Genomic DNA, 6169 nt, shown 5'->3' on the forward strand with positions numbered 1-6169 from the left:
CTTCACCAACCTATCTAATATAAAAAACTTTGAAGAGTTGCTTCCCTAAGATAAGTATTGCGGTATTGTCTTCCCTTGGTAATTTTTTTCAAAGGAAAAATAATATTTCTAACTTTCAGAGCATAATATGACCTGCATCAGATAGAAATTGACTTTATGCAAGTGCATGTTTACATGTACCCGGTACATGTGTAAGACTTTGATTGATTTTGGAACATTCAAATAGGAAATAAAAGATGAATGTTGATCTGTTTTGTTGGGTTCTGTATCAACTAAAATTTCAAACAGTTACAGACTTTGCATAGAGATTTTTTCAACCCAAGAATGGTTAACAAATGTGTTGATATTCATTTGGATATGGTCCATTTCTATCCGATGCAGCTAAAACATGCCCAGTTTGTCTCACATTTACAGAAGGATGTTTTCTTATCAAATCTCTTTATTCATAAAAAAAAAACACTGGTAATAGAACTAAAAAAACAAAAAATAAACCTGGTCTGATTAAAATTCTGAATGCATGTGCAGATATTTGAATACTAAAATTTTCATATTCGAAATTAAGTGTCGATTTTTGTCATCAAAAACTCAGCAAAACATTATTATAGACAAAGTTATTAAAAAATTCACAAATTTGCTACATGTAGGAAAATATCGTTCCTCACTGAATCACATATTAATGCTGATTGTTCTAGTTTTATGATCTATACTACACACATCGTTCTTTACAAAAACATAATATTATTTGTGACATAGAACACCTGTACAGGGTAAAATAAATTTTTGTGACATAGAACACCTGTACAGGGTAAAATAAATTTTTGTGACATAGAACACCTGTACAGGGTAAAATAAATTTTTGTGACATAGAACACCTGTACAGGGTAAAATAAATTTTTGTGACATAGAACACCTGAACAGGATAAAATAAATGTTTGTGCCATAAAACACCTGTACAGGGTAAAATAAATTTTGATTTATATTTTGTATAGTCAAAAGCAGGATTGACCAGGTATCATGGATTTCATAACTTTTTTTGAGACATTATATATATAATTATTCATAAACAATAATTAACAAGCCAAAAAATGTATTCCACACATATATTTAAAATACTAGGTGTCTCCAGGTCATAAAAAGAACTTGTGGGAATCTCCTGTTAATCATTGGACTTGAGACAAATATGCCTTGTGATTTAAAAAATGTTTATATTGCTTCAAATAAAAAAAAATATTTTCTGTGTTCAAATGGCATACCTAAAATCTTTTTTTAGGGTATAATTTTGAAGATATAGGGAAAGGAAAGACTATTCTATTGATTTTGTGGTTAACAGGTCAAATTTATGGTCAGTTATGTAAACTAGAATTGTACTAATGACTTCTTTAATCATAAACTGGCTGATGCTTAAAGATATAATTTGGAAGATGAAATCATATAGGATATCTTAAAGTTTTAGCTTACTTCTGAGTACCCTCTTTATGGTAATTTATATTTTATCAAGTTTGGAATTATTGCTTCTTATTAGCTAGAAGATACTTTAAACCATTTTAAAACTTCATTTTAAATTGTTAACTTGTATTATCTTCAGTATAATGAATGCAATTTGATTTTGGCACCAATTAGAGACAATGATTGTCCTTTTCACTTCATACAATAAAGTTTAAAAATTTCTACAACTAACAAATATGAAAATGTGTGTCAAATTTTATATGATTATTTACAATAATCAGATTGGAAAAACACTATAATAGTGCATATGATTAGAGCATATATGGTTGTGTGTTTTATGGTTCTTTTGGCATTTTTTTTCTTCCACATATAACGAGCTGTACTAAACTAACTTTAACCCTAAACCTAAGCCTATACCCTATTAAACACAAGCCCTAATCCTTAACCTAAAACAAACCTGCCCTAACCCACGGGGAGGGGGGGGTCTCTTCCTATAAGAAGGTATATACATATGTGCCGCTGGAATGGGTCCCTTTTTTGATACGTCAAATATATCAATGGGGTGCAATTTTACAGAGGAAATATATCAATAGGTAGTAATTGACCAATTGTGATATATCAATGGGTCATAATTTTTCAGTTTGTTGTGCAACGATCTTCACTGAATTTCCCAAACTCTTTGTCATTAAAATATATGAATGGGTTATGATCTCGCTGTGAAATATATGAATAGGTAGGGATTTTACAATTATTCAATATATGAATGGGGGGTGTTTTTTAAATCCAAGCTGCACAACTGTACCGAAAATCCCATGTTGAGACCCCCCGTGCCTTAACCCTATATTGGACCCTAATCTAAAGTACAAGGACAACTGACATCATAGAAGGCCATTTCAGCGATTGGATTAAGCAAGTATGTACAGGACATATTTGTTAAATGAAACACCTGTTTAACAGTTCATATTTTTCTATTAGTTTATATACATGCCACATGCTTTCAGCACTAGCTTTCATATACTTCTGACACAATTATCACCTTGGATATAACTTGTTCATTTTTCACAATAGTTATGAAATTGGAACAGTCAAGGACAATTTTTATTTTGTTTCATTTAAGGATATATCACAATAGTAAGTTTTACTGTACATATGTTGTAATTCTTCCACCAATAAATACATTTTAAAAAGCCAAACCTGCCACCAGTGTTATGTCTGAGGATTCAAAATAATAAAGGATTCACAATATAAAACCATGAAGATTATCTTTCTGAGTAAAAAATCTTACTTATGGAGGGGATCTGACTTAACCATTAATTAGACAGCTACCCAAACACATAAAATCTCGTTTTTACAAAAAAATTCAAAAGAGACAAATATAGTCATGCCTCTCTCAATCAAGTCCACTTTAACATATGTGAATCAAGTAGGACATTTTTTTTTTTTAAACAATACAGTATTCTTACATTTTTTTGTTCTTGCTCCTTATTGCATTCACTTGTATATGAACAAAATCTAAAATAAAACAAAATTTTGATAAGTAGCTTAGGTTACTTGACTAGGTGTTATTCTAAAACTGGATAAAAATAAAATTGGTCTAAAAGGAAATAAAAAAAATTCTTAAGTCTCTAATTTTGAAAATTGGTTTAGATGTTTCTTTTATTAATAATAAAATTACAAATTATATACTTCTACTCATTATTGCACAAGTTTTTTTCTGTTCACCTACATAATTATTCATTTTTTTATGGGAAATAACTGTAGATTGACACTATTGGGTAAAATGTCTTAACAGATTTATTTAAATAAAACATACAGGTTAACTGATGAGAAAAGTTTTGAAAATTCACTGAAAAGAATAGAGAATGAAGCACACACTAGTTTCAATAAGGCAGGATTTTGAGAAACAAACAAATTTTTTATACATGGTATTATAAAATAAGCACACTATAAAATAAAATTTAATAATAAAACAAATCACTCTGTAAAATATTTACACTAACTAAAACATTAATAATATCTAAGATACTAAATAAAAACAAATTTAATTCTTTGCATTGTCACCGTAAAAATAACTGTTAAAAAAACTTGTTTAAATCTTTCACTGAGACAAAATCACATGTGATCTATCAGACCTTTACACAACTATTAGTGTGTGTGATGATTTTTAGACAACCCTGAAAAATCTGTAAAAGTATCATTGTTAGAAAAACTTTATTCAACATTAATAAATATACTTAGATAATTTTGCACCAAATAACATCATTGTTATTAAATTATAACACTGATATGATACTGCATTGGTATGAATAGACCAACTTAGAGTTTGTCCGCCATTCAAGGAAACATGTAATTTTTCTGTAATTTTTTAGCATCATAATAGAAAATATTTGATGTTACAGACTTTTGGCAACGTCATTTGGTCAACAGGCACAAATTTGAGGTCTGTCTGATTCATTTCCAAGAACTCTACTTTAAACTGGAATAGACGCTTTATATATCAAATCTAATCACATGATTCTAACAACCAATTAAACATTCATTCTTATAAATAAATAATTGTTTGTTATATAATTCTATATGAATATGAACCTGTCTAAAATACCAGCAAAGATAAAAATATAGCCTTGCTTTATAAATAGAAAAATATCATCTCTTTCTTTTAATAAATAATTATACTAAAAATATTTTATTTATTCGATTATTTCACTTTTAAAAACATGTTTGCAATGAAATTGTCCCTATGAAGGTTTTAGGTTATCTGACCTAAAAGCTGTCATGGAACATTTTTCTAAAAAATCATAAAAAGAAGAAATAAAAAAAAACAATTAGTTGCAAAATTTTGAAAAGATATCTTACACCCATGTGGTGATTTTCATATTTCTCTAATTCTTCGTCAATTTATCCCTTTCTGCACCCATTGTATAAAAAAAAATTTAATCAACGTGTGGTTCATTTGATCTCAGTTCTTCATTGGTTAAAATCCGATTATGACGTCGAATTTTCTTGCTTTCCTCTGCATTTCCTAATGTGACGGCATGAAAAAAGGCGACCATGCCTGATGACGTCACATAGAAAGAACACATCTTTTTGCAGATCATTCGAAATCAGGGAATAAATTTGCCTGCGTATTGTTTGAAAATCATTAGAGAAACAGATTCCACCACCAAATCTCGTGTAATACGATATTTATCCACTCTCGACAGTTAAATTTTAAATATTTAAAACGCTCGGCAAGCCTCGCGTTTTAAATTTGAAAATTTAACTGTCTCGAGTGGATAAATATCTTATCACACTCGATGCAGTGGTAGAATCTATATGTATCTATTAAATCAAATAAGTATACAGTTGGTGTTTCATAAGGATTGCATGAAAAAGAATTTTAATGAAAGGGCAACTAAATGAACAAATTTCGCATTCTTCTAAAGGTGGGTACAAATTTTCAGAAAAACTTACTTTCACGGAACAAAACAGTAGAATCTTTTTATTAATATATTACATGTTATGTTAAAAATTATTAATTTGTTATGTTAGTACAAATAAAAAATAACTGTTTACCCTCTTTAAGGTGGTACCTAACACTACAGGGAGATAATTCTGTAAAAATCAGCTAAACGTTTTAATTACGTTGTATTGTTAAGGAAATATTAAGCTTCTCAATGATCAAAATTAGTGTTTGTCAAACTGCTATATAACCAATGAAATTTTTCTGATAAAGTGGTTGGTTCATTTTTTTTGAAATTTTTATATTTTTGTCAAAGGGTCAAAGTAAACATTTTGTCAAAATTTTATGAAAATTAAACGAGCCAAATTAATATTAGTCAAGGTGTTGGGTACCACCTTAAAAATGAATTTAATAAAATATCATTCAATAAACTTCAGAAATAATGGGGCACCCATGGGTAAGATAAATAAAAAAATAAAATTCCTTTCGTTTATTTTTTTTCTGATTCTAATGTGTGATTATCAACAATTCAGCAGAAAGAAAAATCTACTTTATACAAAAAATTGAGCCATGATATTCAATGATAAGATAAATTTCAAATAATTAAATAGGCCAAGGTCATTTGCTTTGAAAAACGTTGACTTCGGTTATATTCATGAAATATGAAGTAATTTTGGTTACATATTGAATACTAATTTTGTGACATTTTTAACACTTACATTATTTACATATAGGGAATATTCATGGATTTTATTGAAACTTCACACAAACATAATATCTAAATTTAGAATTATCATTGTTGTTAAAGTATCGGGACTTGAGATTCTATTTAATATTTGCTATTGATCTTGCTTCTGAAAACTGGAGTTTTGCCAAAATATTTTATAAGTATGAAATACTTTATTTGGAAATGTAAAATATATGACTGTTGTTCGCAAAACTATTACCATAAAATACAGTATGTAAAATTCAATGTCAACATATAAAATTTATAAGCTAAATCGCTTTCACTGGGTGTTTGTTCTGTAAAACACATGTTTAATCTAGGGGCTGTTCTATAAAAACATCAATAGGACCTAGGGAAGGCATTTTGAAATCTTAACAAGATGTGATCGTCAAATACGTTTTTGTAAATTCAAAATGTAAGTGATATTCTAAATTTGCCTCTATAGGGGGTTACCCTATTTTTTTAAGTGCCTTTCCTGGGTACCAGGTATGTTTTTATGGAATAACCCTAACTTTAAAAACAAAAATCAATAAAATCATTTTCATAACTATTTA

General features: G+C 28.6%; 1 long non-coding RNA gene across 1 annotated transcript; it reads right to left on the reverse strand.

Annotated features, from left to right (window-relative positions):
• Positions 1 to 268: 268 nt before the first annotated feature.
• On the reverse strand, positions 269 to 5354 carry LOC127721553 (uncharacterized). The gene is made up of 2 exons (XR_007991303.1): positions 949 to 5354; positions 269 to 910 (listed from the first exon to the last, which is right to left on the reverse strand). It is a non-coding gene; the product is annotated as an uncharacterized LOC127721553 (long non-coding RNA).
• Positions 5355 to 6169: the final 815 nt, after the last annotated feature.

This window comes from Mytilus californianus, unplaced genomic scaffold (genome assembly GCF_021869535.1).
Source record: "Mytilus californianus isolate M0D057914Y unplaced genomic scaffold, xbMytCali1.0.p SCAF_12, whole genome shotgun sequence".
NCBI lineage: Eukaryota > Metazoa > Mollusca > Bivalvia > Mytilida > Mytilidae > Mytilus > Mytilus californianus.